Source organism: Syngnathus floridae, chromosome 5 (genome assembly GCF_059516105.1).
Source record: "Syngnathus floridae isolate MCC-2025c chromosome 5, RoL_Sflo_1.0, whole genome shotgun sequence".
Lineage (NCBI taxonomy): Eukaryota > Metazoa > Chordata > Actinopteri > Syngnathiformes > Syngnathidae > Syngnathus > Syngnathus floridae.
The window spans coordinates 15847501-15865347 of NC_142417.1; the positions used below are offsets into that span (position 1 = coordinate 15847501).

The following is a 17847-nucleotide window of genomic DNA, read 5'->3' on the forward strand; positions in this document are numbered from 1 at the left end:
GACACAGATCTCCCTTATACAGTATTCACATGAGATGCAGACTATGCATACTTCCTTCACTCAAGATTATGTCGTTATTTTCATTTACCTAAGACATGGAAAATTCTGAAAAATAAATTGTGACTGAATCAGGAATGTATTTGTTGTGTTGAGTTATAATTCACAGCGTGACTGATAATGCGTTAGTATTGCCCAGTTATTTCTACATATTCCTACTGCCTGTTGACGGCTAGGATAGGCTCCAGCACACCCGCGACTCCCGTCGGGACTAAGCGGTTCAGAAAATGGACGGATGGAATATTTAATTCAAAGTAATACAAAGTACATCTCATTATATAAAATTGCTTATTGATTCATAAACCTTTTTGTCTTTTGAATGTAGATGTCTTCTTGTTCTGTGAAGCTCTTCTTCATGTACTTCTTGCAAGTTGAATCTTTATCACCAAATGATTCCCGGGCGCAGCACCGCTGCTGCTCACTGCTCCCCTCGGGGATGGGTTAAATGCAGAGGACAAATTTCGCCACACCCAGATGTGTGTGTGACAATCATTGGGTCTTTACCTTTTTTATTGAGGACCTCGTTGTACATATAAACAATTCAGACCAAGCGTTGCAGGTTTGAGCATTTTTCATTTCACCCTGCCACTCTATTAAAACCAACCACCACTATACACTAGTTAGCTCCACGACTAACTACTAACTACTTGAATCAGTTACACTGTGTAATATAGCTATTTTGAAATACAAGCTTGAAAAGGGGGCGACTGCAACATTTTTGGTCAATTTGGTTTTCACAGCATGTTGACATCCATCCATCCAGTGTCCCTACCACTCATCCCCACGGCATCCCGGGCATGCTGGAGCCTATCCTAGCAGTCATCGGGCAGTAGGCAGGGGACACTCTGAACTGGTTGGCAGCCAATTGCAGGGCACACAGAGACGCACACGCACTCACAGCTACGGGCAATTTGGAGTGCTCGATCGGCCTACCACGCTTGTTTTTTAGGATGTGGGAGGAAACCAGAGTACCCGGTGGAAACCCAAGCAGGCACGGGGACAACATGCAAACTCCACACAGGGAAGGCCGGAGGCGGAATCAAACCTGCATTTGCATGTTGACATATTTCCTCAAATTCATTCTTTTAGTAGTGTATTGTCCCTAGGTGTGAGTGCGAGTGCAAATGGCTGTTTGTCTCTGTGTGCCCTGCTACTGGCTGGCAACTGGTTCAGGGTGTCCCCCGCCTACTGCCCGATGACGGCTGGGATAGGCTCCAGCACACCCGCGACCCCTGGGGGACTAAGCGGTTTAGAAAATGGATGGATGGATGGATGGATGGATGGATGGATGGATGGATGGATGGATGGATGGATGGATGGATGGATGGATGGATGGATGTTAAAATATATGGATACTGTATATTAAGCTGTGATTGCTGGATTCTTGAGTCAGGGCCTCCAGAACCATTTGAATATGAGGCAGATGTGCTAACAGCCACTATACCGTAAAATGTATAGGAAAATTACATATAATACGTTGAATAGGCTCCAATACACAAGTCACATGGTTGAAATGTGCCTATATGTTCAGAAGAATTCTGGAAAAGTAACTGATACTGCTTTTAGAGAACAAGAACTGTAGGGTGTGTTTCAATGATAGGGGGATCATATTGCCTAGCTTCCCTTTTATAAAGCCCACATAAGAAAGGAGAGTTGGGCTACTCGTCAAATATCGGATTCAGAAAGAACAGTGTGGTTTGACCTGACTGCAAGACACATCCCAGCTGTTTTGCCTCACTTTGTCATGAAACCACTTTGTCCTGAAACCAATTAATCTTGTGTGTCGAGCTGCACCACTATATTTGTATAAATGCAATTAAAAACAAAGTCGATTTTCATAATATGTCATGCTGACTTTGGGCTTGTCTCAGGGGTTGTCACAACGACTATACTAGCATGTTTTGTTTGGCAATATTTTTACACCAGATGCCCTTCCTGACGCAACTCACACCTTTTTTTATGCTGTCTTGGCTGGCCATAGCTCGGTATTGCGACACTGACTGGGGATCGAACCCAGACTGCATGGGAGTTTGCAGCATGCACCACTACAGAATCAATGTAATATGCCTCCTTGGAAAAACAAAAAAACAAATATCACATGCTAACAACAATAATAATGATTTGCAGCAATGGAGGCAAGGAAACATGCTATCAAAGATAGTAAAAAAGATATGAAGTGTGGGTTACCCATAACGCTAATCATGATAGGTGGTGTAGAAAATGGATGGATCCGTCTAAATAGATAGCACTAAAGAAGGAGTTCAGTGTATCTTAAAAAAAATCAACTGACAATCAAGATCAAGGAATTATTATAATAATCAAAATGAGCATTTTTATGAAAAAGATGCTGAAAATGCCTTATTTTTGCAACTTTAGAAAGGGCTTCAATTACAGTATGCTTGTTGAATGTTCTTTAGCTTGGTAGCAGAGGCCAGAGGAAAGCCATCTGAGAGTTGAAGGAGCCAAAGGCTGTGCTGTCAAATCCTTGTGATGCCTGGTGTCTTACACCCCGAGCAACTATCCTGTGATCACACCCACTCACCAACTTAGAGGCTTTCAATAAGAGCAGGAATTGGTGAAGAATGATAGGGGGTGGACATGTGTGTGTGTGTGTGTGTGTGTGTATGCGTGTGTGTGTGTGTGTGTGTGTGTGTGTGCGCCTGTGTGTGTGTGTGTGTGTGTGTGTGTGTGTGTGTGTGTGTGTGTGCGCGCGTGCGTGCGTGCGTGTGTGTGTGTGTTGCAAAGGGTGCAAAAGAGAGTGCAGGAGGTACTTGGTTGGGAATAAAGGTCGAAATCCTTGACTGTGGAAACTGTCATAGCAGGGGACATGTGCAGAATCCGTTTGCCTAATAATATATGATTGGAGTCCTCTGGAGCATATAATTTAACACCCCAGTGCCAGGGGTGATGAGTGAGAATTGAAGCAAGTACACCTTGACAAAGGCCATTCTCTTGGTTTCACACGAGCAAAGAACTACCAAGCAGGGTGCTGATGCTAACGTTAAGGGTGCTCAGTGACCAGGCCTTCGAATTGAAGCAGTACAAAAAGCACAAAGTCACATTCAAAGCCAGTTAATTTTATAAACCTCCGGGTGTGTATACCTCCGGAGGGCATCCAGCTCTTTCCGACTTGAGAATTTCACTTAATGAATCTTCCATGTTCTATTCTTTCTTACCAGCTGCCATTTTCACCACTGAGAAGCCTGCACATGAATGGGTTTAAAATTAAATGCAGAAGAAGATCTATATATGCTAATATGACATAAGTGTTAAAGTTCTTGCACTATAATGTTTGCAGTTGTAAGGTAGAGATTTTTTTTTTTTTAATTAAACAGTACAAAGTAATTTCAATCTTTTTGTGTGTCTTGGTATATATAAAAAAATCGACAATGAAGCAGACTTTGACTTTGATAAAACAACCAAATAAACAAAACAAAAAACTACATCTGAAAAAAAATATATTTTCAGACGAAACTGGATGAGGGCGCTCTAAATTTCACCGTTGGACGTGACTCATCAACTGGGTGGGCTTAAGAAAAATGGCACCAAAAAGAAACTCATATTTTGCAGGTTACAAACTTCAAGTTGTAAAATATGCAGCTGAAAACAGTAATCGAGCAGCAGAAAGAAAGTTTGGAGAACCGTGATATACCAATGGATTACTATTTCAAGTGACGTCAGTGGCACGGCGCGGCGGTTGTTTACATAAAGGACAAACGTACCCACGTAAGGACTACCGGCATCATTAGCGGTGATCATTTCTAAATGACACGGAGGACAAAGAGTTTGAAGGAATTAAAGATTTGGAGTGACATAGAAGGTTTGAAAAACTATTATGGCTTTTACGCACGCCCGGTCCTACTCTACTGAGTCGGGGGCCGGCGCTCGGCCGAGTGGCTGTCCGCGAACGGTGCATGGGGCTCGGACATGGCCATTACGCACGCCCGGTCCTATGCCATGGAGCTCTCGTGTCTGGAAGTCCACGCCGCCACACGCTTGGAAGTTTGTTTTGTTTAATAAAGAGCCGTTTACCAAACCCACGTCTATCCTTGTACTTTGTTAACGCTACAATATAGTTATATACTAGATCTGTGGAATAAAGACGAGGCTGACGTCAGGGCGCACGCGCGGCGATGTTGACAAAGGATGAGGAATTTGATCGATGGATTTAATGGATTTAAAGTGCACGGATGGTTTGATAATATTATTGGCTTATATTATAGTTATTTGAAATATAGTTTATCTATCGTTATATGAGCCTGTGGAATATTTTGAAGTGCAAGCACCCTCAGCCGCGTGCACCCATTGTTGACAAAGAACGATCGATGGATTTAATAATTTGGAGTGACACCGATGGTTTTATAAACATGTTATTCATGTAATAGTTGTCCTTAATCACTCTATATGTTACGTCAGGCCCGTTCTCAGCTCTTTGTGTTTGTCACGTTAGCATACCTATCGTTTAGCCTGTTGTTGCTATCGTTTAGCCTGTTGTTGCTCGTTCATGACTGTTTTTGGTGTGGGATTTTGTCGAATAAATTGCCCCCCAAAATGCGACTTATACTCCGGAGCGACTTATATATGTTTTTTTTTTCACTTTTTGGGGCATTTTATGGCTGGTGCGACTTATACTCCGGAGCGACTTATAGTCCGGAAAATACGGTATGTGATAGGAAAAATGATGACAGTTCTCCTATTCCCCCCCTGAAAAAGAATTCATGAGAGATTTAACCCCATTTATTAACAGAAGAACACTACGCTTAGTGACGCCCACTTTTTGGGTGGAGTCTGCTTTATTTGACACATCAGCCTGACTATGTCACGGACGGAAGAGATCATAATTTCCACATTGGAAATCATTATAAAGACTATCACTTAAACCAGCTATCAATTGGCACTAAAATATACATGGACATATCTACTTATGACTACTTCAACATATCACAAGGATTAGCCTCTCTGTGGCTGATTTTAGAGAAATGAGCAGCCTGTCTGCAGCCAAAGTGCCTTGTCACGTCTATTTCTTTTCACCAGTGACCAGCATATGCAAACACAACGTGTTGCAAGAGGTATTATGGAAGATTAATTATTTCCCACATCGTTATGTAGTCAATTGAAATTGGTGAGTGTTCATTTGACTTACATTTCCCCTAAAGTCCACGTATAGGGGACCACCTCCGCCACCTATCCGAAAAGGAAGTGCTTTAAACGGCCACACTCAGCTGGAAGTCCAGTGCTCCCAAAAGGGTTTCCTTCTGGTGCTCTGGTTTCCCACATTCCAAAAACACGCATGATGATTGAGCACTCCAAATTGCTTGTATGTGTGAGTGTGAATGGTTGTTCGTCAATATGTCCCCTACGATTGGCTTGCAACCAGAAATGGATGGCGATAGACAGATAGATAGATAGATGGATGGATGGATGGATGGATGGATGGATGGATGGATGGATGGATGGATGGATGGATGGATGGATGGATGGATGATAGACAGACGGACGGACGGACGGGCGGACGGACGGGCAGACAGACAGACAGACAGACAGACGGACAGATGAGAGACAATTAGAGGGAGACACACCCACACATACAGACTTACGACATTAACAGGAACTGAATTTCATTCCTTTTTCCAGTTTGAGGTCACAAGTACGGCAGTACTGTATGAATGTTCCTTAAATCCTAATACAGGCAGTGTTATAGAGCAGCGTGACTCATTCTTATTCATAAGGTCCGCTGGGCACACAGCTCTTGACTGGCTCAAACCCAAGTCATTCACTCAGTTCAGTCATGGGGTTTTGGAGGACTTTTGCTGCTGGGATTGCATTTGAAACAAAACTGCTGCTTTCTTTTGTCTCCTTTCTTCCTTCCCTGTACCGTGTCTGAATCTATCCTGCATCTGCAAGACGGATTAGGCCGATAGGATGAAGGTTGTATTATGTCCCGAGGGGGCTTTACTGTAAGGGTCTCCACCAGTTCTCTTTCCCTCTCTCTTTCCCTACTTAATATACTGCTTCTCTTAAAAGGAGCTAAATCTTTGTTAACAGAGAAACTATGAACTCACTGGGAGTTAATCAGAGTCAGTGCATGGCAAACCATTTGCATATGAATTGTCTATGGTTGTATACCAGGTCTTTTTATGTCATTTAATCTACAAGGCCTCTGTCCTCTGAGGTTTTGGAGCAATATATGTACATTCTAAAAAAAAAAAAGCAAACATCAAACATAAAATTGCTTTTGTTCTAAGTCTGTTCAGTCAAAATCTTAGATGTAGAGTTTGTCAATATCATTTTAACATCATTTGCTTTTGCAGTTTTGCCTTTGTCCTTCTAAATGCAAGATGATGCACATTTTTAAAGCCCTGAGTTGCATGTCGAATTTTAAAAGATGTCCAAATATGGTGTAATGCTGCATATGCTGCACCGTAGTATGATAAGCAACAACGCTGGCCAAAGCATAACTCCCTTCTTCACCATTGTAATGTAAGGTTCCTTAGAATAGCGGTGATGCAAGTGGGAGGTGAAATGACGTTCAGAAGAGTGTAAATCTGATGTGGAAATGTAGTCTTAGCTGGATTTATCTATTTGAGAAAAGACCTTTTCACTTGTTTTGTTGGTTTATCCCCTAAACCCCATCTCACCCCCCAGCCTAAAAGCTTTTGACATCTTCATCTTGTTCACAGTGGGCAGCCTTTGTTTGTTCTGCTTGAAAAAGCGATTGGGGCTCAGCCCCTCCTCTCTGTGGCACAAGTGTAGGACTTTGCCATGGCAAAGGGGGGATTTCTCTTTCCTGCTACCCCCTCCTTTTTCACATAACTACAATATGGTCATTGTCTACCAGTGAATAATGTGGCCACTCGGGCAGCATGGACTGCTCCTCGGGCTTTGACTGTGAACCAGCCCCTTTCTTCAGCGTGAAAGGACTCTAATCCATGTAAATATAAGACTCAGGGTACAGCTTGGCCACGGTGAGCAGAGTGAGAGGGAGGAATGGAGGGGAGGGTCAGCAATTTAACCTTTGACCCAACAAATAAGAGGCATGTAAGTTTTAGAATTACTCTCTAAAGAGGGGCTCCTGTGGCAGAATGAGCTTCTTTTGTAACCCTCGCAGTCTGAGGCTGATTGCAGGGGCTTACATGGGAGCATGGTGCAAAACAAAACAGTGCAAAACTTTACAGCGACAAACCGACAATGCAAATATTCTTTATGATGATTTAGCTAATATTATCTCCTGCCAGGATACAGCTGTAATCTCAGAATACACTCAATTGATAATGTCAAAAAGGAAATGATTATGTGGCTGGATATATTGCATTTCATTGCACTTAACATACTCGAGCCACCATTTTATGATTTATTGCTTGCTGTTATGCATTAAATATGAAGAAAATAAAGGTGGCAGTATCGTTTGATGCAGGTGGTGTGTAGTCAGCAAATTATATTGCATTAGAAAAGAAAATATTTCAAGAAAATGGACTCATTACTTTTCATAAGTACTAATATAACGCGTATATTTGTGATTATTCATTGATATATATGTTTTAAAATACATCATTGAAAATATTTTATGCATTTGTAATAAAAATGCAAAGCCTTTTTAAAATCATTTTTGTGTCAGTGTTTGAATGTGACCTTGAATGCAACACAGTGGGCCGCCACATACTTGTTATTCGCGATTCACAAATGTATTTGTATCAACTATTCCTGTTGATTTCTGTGTATTTTATCCTCAGCTACTCACATTTTCCGTGTGTTCGTTCTGCAATGCTCTCTACAGAAGATGCCAAGCGATAGGCCAATGGTGCTGGCTCATAGGAAATAATAGTGATTCATCTCAAGGAAATATGTTGAAGAGATCAATTTCATTTGAGAGGCTAAGGTCTTTTGTCAAGGAGAAGCTAAGTTTAACCCAAGCTATGGACTTACTGTATACACTCATATGTGTGTCTAGACACAGATCTAGTATACTTGTTTACTTGTTTGTCTGTTGTGGGCCATGTCTTGTCACCGTGGGATAGGGATAGAAATTTCGGTTTCTTTGTGTGTCTTTGGCATGTGGAGAAATTGACAATAAAGCTGACTTTGACTTTGACTTTGAGATCGCCTTTATATGACACAACATTTGGTTTTGGAAAGGGGTAACCCAGGTGTACTCAAGAGCATAATCGGGTTTTTGCGCACATTTATACAGCCTTTGAAAATCCGAATACTGCCAATATTTTAAAATGGTTATTGACTACATGAAACATAGTCACAGGTCGAATGTGATGAGGTCATTCAGTTGGAATCAACCAGGCAATCACTTAATTAATGGCACACATGTAACCTTAGTCATAAATAAAGATAATCTAGAATATTCAATGCAAAAATAAGAGTTCATTTGATCACTTCTTTTGTGTATAGTGAGTATTTAAAGAACATATTAAGCAAAAATTTAGATGCAAGTTGTAGGAAAATTCTGGTTTAGTTCAGACTAGGCATAACAACAGGAACACCAAAGTGTCTTTGAGGTTTCCAGAACAGAAGTTAGAGTAATAAACCTAAATTATAGTTGATCATAATGGCAAAGCAAACAATGCTTAAAGAGACAGTGTGTCAGATTTTCTGCCATCTATTGGTGAAATGATAGAATGCAACAGCCTAAGTTTGACACGCGTGTCCTCAGTAAGCCTACCATCAATTTATTCAGCAGAGCTTTAAGCAAACTGTCATCACAAACTTCTAGTATTCCCTCAAGTCACAAAGGAATTGCATTGCATTTGTTTCTATCATCATCGATCCACCAAGTTTGTGACAGGGTGGTTGTCTCCTTTGGGTGTGCAAAGCAGGAAGATAGCCGTGAGACATGACATGGCACACACGTTATAAAATTTGCAATTATTATACGTATGATTATATAAAAAAAAAAATCTACATTGCTATGATGGACCATCTTTTTTGCACATCACTAAAATTAAGTTTTTAAAATGAATTGAGAAACCTAAACATTTTGCACAGCCCCTATAAAGCTTGTCACTCACATTGAAGGGAAGTGAAGCATAGTCAATTCCAGGGCACTGAATCTCATTTGTTTAGGTGTGGAAACATTTTTTTCCAGTTTTGTATAACACAATTATTTAATTCCAGAGTCAAACTGTTATGAAAACACGATCAACTTTAGTGGCAAATTTCAAGAAACAGTTTATAATCCTAATAAACATGTTAAAACAAGGTAACACATTTCAAAGTAAGATGTAAATAAAACGACAGTGCCACTTAACATCAATATTTTTGCAGGTAATTTAGATTGAATCTGAAAGGCATTCTTATTCAAATTGGGTGGCAAAGTGACAGGTGGCAGGCAAAAGAGGAACACAGTCGTTTAGTCTGTGAAAATTAGAAAACCACACTTTGAGCAGGTAAAGTACTTTGGCAACAAACCGACAAGGAAGGAACCTTGAACTGTGATGGTGTATAGCAGTCATCTGCCTTAACCAATTGGACTGAATGGTAAAAGTGCGGGGCATGGACAGAAAGCAACAATGAGAGAACAAGACACATTAAATAACGACACAGTTTTCCAAAAGTTCATCGTTTGGCCGGGGGTGCGACTTATACTCGGAAGCGACTTATGTGTGAAATTATAAAAACATTATATAACTTCACATGTTATTTTTCACACTAAACCGCAAGAGAGCGCTCTGGGTCTCTGAAATAATTGGAACTGTAACTGATGATGAGTCTGACGTAAACAACATAAAAGGGGAAGCACCGCATCTTCTACTTCTGGTATTAGCAGAGTTGTTTAAAAGTTACACAGAGGAAGAAGATTTCATTGGATTTAGTGATCTGGAGTGACACGGATGATTTGGTGAACTTGTTAGTATGTTATTTATGCTATAGTTACGTATGTGAATAACTCGTAATATGTTACGTCAGGCACGTTCTCAGTTCAGTGTTTATGTGTCAAGTAACATGAGCATACCATATTCAGCCTGTTGTTGCCTCTATTCTATTTCTATTTTAAACTGCCTTTCAATATGACGTCTGTTCTTAGTGTTGGATTTTATCAAATAAATTTCCCCCTAAAATGTGATTTATACTCCAGTGTGACTTATATTATATTTTTATTTTAAATTGCCTTTCAAAATGACATGTCTGTTTTTGGTGTGGATTTTATCGAATAAATTTCCCCCCAAATTACGACATATGCCAGTGCGTCTTTTTCTTCTTTATTATGCATATTATGCACATAACGTGTCCCACCAGAGGTACACAGACACTGGACCACTGCTACAAGGTAATAAAGGACGCATACCACTCTGTGCCCCGTGCAGCTTTAGGACACTCGGACCACTGTATAGTTCATCTGATCCCTATCTATAGGCAGAAATTAAAAACTTCTAAGCCTGTGGTGAGGACTGTGAGGAAGTGGACAGTGGAGTCAAAGCAGGACCTCCAAGCCTGCTTTGACTGCACCGATTGTTTGTTTTTTTAAGCTGCAACTTCAGACCTGCATGAACTCACCGATACTGTCACATCATACATCAGCTTTTGTGAGGACTTGTGTGTGCAGATTAAGAACTTCTGCACGTACAACACCGATAAACCTTTGTTTACACCAAACCTCAGGATGCTGCGCAAAGCCAAGGAGGGGGCCTACAGGAGTGGGGACCGGGACCTGTTCAGGCGGACCAGGAACACACTGAACCGAGAGATCAGGAACGCCAAGAGGTGTTATGGGGAGAGCCTGGAGAGACACCCGTCTGCCAATCCTGATCCCTCAACAGTGTGGAAAGGTCTAAAGAGCATCACAGGCTTCAAGAAACCAACCCCCCGTCCTGCGGAGAACCCAAGACTCGCAAACTAGCTAAACTGGTTTTACTGCAGGTTTGAATGGTCCACCCACACCACAGGACCTCCTGCATCACAATCGACATACACACCATACACACCTCCCCCCCCACAACCCCCCTGTCCACACCTCCATCATCGTTATCACCTACTCTCTCTCTTACAGAAGCCGCGCCCTCACTTCAGACCCGCGAGGAGGAGGTGTGGCAGATTGTCCAGAGACAAAAGGTCAGGAAAGCACCAGGCCCAGACGGCGTGTCGCCCTCCTGCCTGAAAGTATGTGATGAGCAACTGGCACCCACCTTTGTACGGATCTTCAACCATTCCCTGAAGCTGTGTGAGGTGCCCTCGTGCTTCAAGTGCTCCATCATTGTACCGGTGGCCAAGAGGCCCGCCATCACAGGTTTGAATGACTATAGACCTGTCGCCCTGACATCTATGGTCATGAAATCCTTCGAGAGGTTAGTGTTGAACCACCTGAAGGACATTACGGGCCCCCAGCTCGACCCCCTGCAGTTTGCCTACCGGGCAAACAGGTCGGTGGACGATGCGGTCAAGATGGGACTGCATTACATCCTCCACCACCTGGACACCCCAGGGACGTACGCCAGGATCCTGTTTGTGGACTTCAGCTCGGTGTTCAATACCATCGCTCCTGACATCCTCCACCAGAGGCTTATCCAGCTTGCGGTGCCTGCCTCCACCAGCTTCCTGACCAACAGGAGACAGCATGTGAGGCTGGGGACCTTCACATCTGACACCCGGACCACCAATACTGGCACCCCCCAGGGGTGCATCCTCTCCCCACTGCTCTTCTCTCTCTACACTAATGATTGCTCCTCAGGTGACTCTTCTGTGAAGCTCCTGAAGTATGCCGACGACAACACTCTCATCGGACTGATCTGGGACGGTGACGAGACTGCGTACAGACAGGAGGTGGAGCGGCTGGTCCACTGGTGCAGCCAAAACTACCTGGAGCTGAACCCGCTCAAGACCGTGGAGATGACAGTGGACTTCAGGAGAGACCCATCACCACTTCCACCCCTCACTATCCACAGTAATGCTATTCTCTCCACAGACACCTTAAAGTTCCTGGGATCCACAATCTCTTGGGACCTCAAATGGACCAGCCACATAGACTCTGTCCGTAAGAAGGCCCAGCAGAGGCTGTACTTTTTGAGACAGCTCAGGAAGTTCTACCTCCCACGGGAGCTGTTGAAGATCTTCTATACTGCAATCATCCAGTCTATCCTCTGCACTGTCTGGTTTGGATCAGCCACCAAACAAGACAAGCACAGACTGCAACGGACAATCAGGACTGCAGAAAAGATAATCGGGACCTACCTCCCATCTGTCCAGTACCAGGAAACGTGCAAGTAACATCTCTACAGACCCTTCATAACCAGGTCGCAGTCTGCTCGAACTACTCCCCTCCGGACGGCGTTACAGAGCGCTGTACGCCAAAACCAGCAGATACAGACACAGCTTCTTCCCCCAGGCTGTCGCTCTGATAAACTCACACCACGCATAGAGTCTCAGAGACATTATTGTGCAGTAACATCCTGCTCTTGATGCTTTACCTTTGGATTGTCCATAGTATGTGTACTATGTGTCCTTTCTGCATCCATTGCAGCCTGGTCATCCTGGAAGAGGGATCCTCCCATCTGTGGTCTCTTCTCAAGGTTTTTCATTTCCTCTAGAGGGAGTTTTGAGTTTTTCCTTGCCCTCCTGGGAGTTTGAGATCAGGGGATGTTTGAGAATAATTTTTCCCCATGTCGTCCTGAATGTTGTTAGCTACCTAAATGTTGTACAGAGGCCGAGATCTACCGAAGTCAAATTCCTTGTTTAGCATACTCAAACTTGGCAAATAAAAGATTTGATTGATTGATTGATTGATTGATTGATTGATTGATTGATTGATTGATTGATTGATTGATCGGTCGATTGATTGATTATGGCTGGTGCGACTTGTACTGGGGAGCGACCTGTAGTAAAGAAATATACGGTAATTCTTATAAATGTAGGAACCTTGTTGGCTGCGTCGCTGGAGCCGAGAGCAGTGAGCACATACTACAGAGAATCATCTTTGAGTTTTGATGCCATAAACTGGAGGGCATCAAAATTCTTTACTACAAACAATGAATTGTGGACTCAACCATAGCTTTGATATTGCATGATGGAGGCAGAGGCAGTGGAAAATTGCGCAGAGGGAGATTATTGCTTCGGCTTTGGAAGCCTCTTCAGAGTTCAGTTTTGGTGTTCATTCAGTTATTTTTATTATTTATTATATTTATTGATGTTGACTTATTGTCATGTGTATTGTATTCACCATTTATAAACTCATTGTACACTGAGCAACCTAGATAGAGAAACACATACCGCTCCCCTACCTTCCAAGGTCAATTCATGGGTCTATGGTCATCATCACAGCTTTCCTCCTTGGCCTCATTAATGCCCTGGAGATATGATAACAACTTTAAAGGCATAAATTATTTGGGGATAAAAAGGTAAGGCGCAGTGGAAGAATTAGTTGCAGGAGACTCAAATTTAATTTATTAAACAAAACATAAACAGCACACAAAACAGAGAGTGACCAAAAGTACAACTTTAACAAAGAACAACAAATCCAAATCAAAGTATTAAATTCACACAAAACAAACACACTCACCACGCATGGAAACATGACCTGGAAAGTGTAGATAACAACAGACCTTAACAGCATTGACAAAAATGGAAGCAACAAACAATGAAACGACAAGGGCTGAACGAAACCAGGTAACTAAACACAAACAAACTGACATGACAACGATAAATATCTGGACAAGACACGAGTCGCTGAGGGAGCAGATTGATGTAAAAATGGGACTAAATTGAGGAGCACAGATGGAAACAAAAAAGAAACTAACAAGCAAAACATGCAGCACAAAAACACAACATAACACATACATGAAACAAAAACAAAAAAACATGTACAAATTTAAATTAACAGATCATAAGTCTATATAGTATATATTTTTTTCTTATTGTTTTCATTATCAGTGTTATCAAATGTTCCTTCATCCAGGTCTTCAATTGATCTAAAATGCATGTTTCTGGCTATGTTGGAGAAGGCTGAACACCTCCAAAAACCCACATAAACATGGGGTGAACATGCCAAATCCACACAGGTCACAGATACAGTGTCCCAGGAGCATTGTGGCTTGTCAATTTGAATTTCAGCAAATTTCAGTCTCAAAATTATGTTATTTCCAGAATGAGTGTGGATTCTTTGTTTTTTGACAAGGTACCCACAAATTTTCCTGTGCCTCGTGTGCAAAAAACAACAACGGTGTCCCTTCTGTCAAACGTGGGAGTCATGTTCTGGGCCTGCTTTGCAAAATCTGGCTCTGGGTTTCTTTAATCTGTGCAGGGCTCAATGGCATCTTGAGACTATCAAGGTATTCTAGAGAGAATTGTGCTGCCCAGTGTAAAAAAAACGTGGTCTCAATTGCAGGTTATGGGTCTTGCCACAGGATGTTGATTCAAATACACGCAGCGTAAGCCATAGATACCACCAAGACAATGGAATCTTCTGAAGTCGCCTTCTCCGAGCACTGATCTAAATCCTATCTGGGCAAGGAGACGCAATTTATCATCTGGAGACCCTTCAAATTTAAGACAACTTGAACATTGTGGACAAAAGGTGAGCAAAAATACCTGATGATAGTGGCACATGTTTCTGTTAGAAACTGTATGATTGCAGTGATTGTCTCAAAAGGGTTGTTCAACAAAAGATTTTGTTGTTCTTTTATTTTTTAACAACAATAATTTGGTTGGACAGCAAAACTATGAAGCATATATATATATATATATATATATATATGTGTGTGTGTGTGTGTGTGTGTGTGTGTGTGTGTGTGTGTGTGTGTGTGTGTGTGTGTGTGTGTGTAAATACATTTACGTATGTACAGTATTTTAAAATATCTGTATGTTTAAGCAATTGTATGTTTCAGTTTGACTGTATATAGAGAGATACAACACCAATCAAAAGTTTGGAAATATCCTCTAATTCAGTGTAGATTAATATGTAAGTCATCAACATCATGAAGAAATAATAAAATAATTATTTAGTAAGCATAAAAATGCAAAAAAAATCAATGATTTAATTTATAATCCAAATTATGAGACACATATTGATTGTTTGACCATCCCTGATTTAGAATCTTCAAAGTGAGCACCTTTTGCCTATATAACAGCTTTGGTATTTTCTCAAGTCAGCTTTATGAGGCGTATGATGTTTTATGACCTGGAATGACTTTTTAGTTCACAAATGTGCGTTCTCAAGAGTTGGACATCAGTTTTACAGTATGCATGGTATTCCTATGAGAAACAACACTGCTCCTGGGAGGTTGATGTGTTAAGACACATGTGTGATGTTTGAACTCCTGTGTGTTTGTGTTTATGAAAGCTTGCTTATATGCTTGTTTTCAAAGTGTATGCGACTGAGTATGTACAGTGATTAAGGTGATCTGCTTCTTGCCTTTCATGTGTTTTTAGTTTTTCTGCTTTGTTCCCCCTGTTAATTACAGCGCAACTCTCCTCAGAGAGTGTGTAACCTTCTCCCCCACTTCCACAGCGGCATCCCATTAAGGCCACACACCCGATAGTTTGGCACCTTTATGCAAAATACAATTAAAGATGTTGGTGAGATCAAAAAGATGCCAGGAGCTTGACGAGGGTGATGTTTTTCTGAGAGATGCAGATTTGTGCTATTGATGGCTGCCTTGTTTGTAAATCATTATGGGACAAGGAGTAATAAGCTGCATCAGCATCTTAGTCGTGGACGAGCCCAAACACTGCCACAACATGGAGGCATGCGCACGCATACACTCACGTACGCGCGCACAAGCACGCACGCGCACACACACTTGACCCCTTTCACTCACACACACACATGCACACACAGACACACACACTTCTTTCCGCGGTGTTTTAAGATAGCTGCTCACGCTGTTAGTTTATTAGTTGCACAGTGGTCATTAGGGCTTGTACTCTCTGGCATGGTTTTAGATTTACCCAATTAAACATCTTTACGGTGTACTAAAAACAAAGTATAAATCAGCTCATCTTTTTGAAACTTTTATCAGATCCGCTCACAAAAAGAAGGAAGGTGTTTTTCCTCATGAGAGAACAGCCGGCAACTGAGCCGTTTTCTTTCTTTGTTTTTTTTTTTTTTTACTATAACAAACTTTTGTTGTTGAACAAAAATATGACAAAACCGAGAAAAGAACGTGAAGAGAATCGCTTAAACCTCATCTCTCTTCCAGTGAATAACACAATTATCTTTCTGGTAGTCCCAATTCAAGACACGTGTTCCGCGCGCGCCTGCGTGAGTCTTCAGTTTTTATGGAATTTATGTTAATCTGTCATTGGTTTAATTCCTTTCCTGTGTTGGCAAAAAATTATATATTAATGAAGAATGAATGAATGTCATTTCGGTCTTTCATCGAACCAGTAAGTGATTATACGTAAAATGGCTTGCACCCACGGGATTTCATTTAAAAATAGGAAATATGCATTATATGTCCGATGCGCTTAGTTTTATTTTATTTTTGTGTGTGGGGTGTGTGTGTTGATGTAGGTCAAGTTGTGATTAATGTTGACCAAAAAAGTGTATATCGCGCCGAGACAATTTTTATTAACAGTTTACCTTTTGAAATGTCTTACATTCCGTCATAGAATGCGGCCAATGTGCTATGTTTGACAGAGGGAGAGAGAGAGAGAGAGAGAGAGAGAGAGAGAGAGAGAGAGAGAGAGAGAGAGAGAGAGAGAGAGAGAGAGAGAGAGAGAGAGAGAGAGAGGCAGACAGCGCGAGAGAGCGGGAGAGAGACAGACAAAGAGAGGGAGAGAGAGAGACGCACACATCAGGGGTTACAACTTTTAATGTCTTGATGCACTAAACTTCAGCTCTCAAGCTTGATATAGAAACAGTTAAGATATCATCACATTTTAAATCACAATACATTATCCTAATTTGTCGCATATAATCACAGTTGTAAAACGTGGCTTTCTTTTTTTTTAATCTCCGATCTTGAATTTAATCCTCGAAAACAAGCAAATCTGACTCGTAGGATACAAATACACGTAAATGTCTCACATCCTTTGAATCCTCCACGGCAACTTAATGTCATATTTCATACACACCCACAGACATGCCCTGTCCTGCTATGTTTAATATATAAAGCCAGCCATCTAGCGGCTCGAAAATTCAGATGATACATATGCATGTATTCAATTAGGGGTATTACACCAGGTAGTTTGCATAAGGATTTAGGAGTTTAGCATCATATTTGTGCTATAAAACCTCACAATAGCCTAAATGCGAGCTTTTATGTGGAGGAGGGGGTGACAGTGGGTAGACTATTTCTGAAAAAGGCCAGGGGCAGCAACGGATTTGAAAATACCAGGAAAACTGTGAATTATTACTTTTTTTTCCGAAGAATGGACAGCCAAAAATACTATATCAGCCTTATACGGTCGATGTACCTATTTATAGGTGAACAAAAGGCAAAGCGGTGATGTAATAACCTGTCATTTTATCCCTATGCGTGCCGGATCAAACTTCTCCTTGAGAGCACTGATGACCAGGTCCATTCGTCCCCGCCCAATTAAGAGCAGAGAGCTAATTAGAATGAGTGGATCAGTTCCTCTCGATGGTGTAGTCCCTGTTGCTAAACCAAGTGCTCGCTGTCTGCTCACAAATGCACAAATGACAATTAAATCAAGTCCAGGACGTGACTGTCCCCCGCCCCCTCTTGTTTTTCGTTGGTTTTGTGAGGGAAATTTTGAGGAGGGATCGAGGGGCGTCCTAATATTAAGACACTCGGTGAATGATTGTACATTGATAATAATAATAATAATAATAATAATAATAATAATAATAATAATAATAATAATAATAATAATAATAATAATTATAAT

General features: G+C 41.5%; 1 long non-coding RNA gene across 1 annotated transcript in view; it reads right to left on the reverse strand.

Annotated features, from left to right (window-relative positions):
• The window catches only part of LOC148398400 (uncharacterized), a 175964-nt gene that overhangs the window by 17623 nt on the left and 140494 nt on the right, over positions 1-17847 (reverse strand). The gene's annotated exons all lie outside the window — the stretch shown is intronic.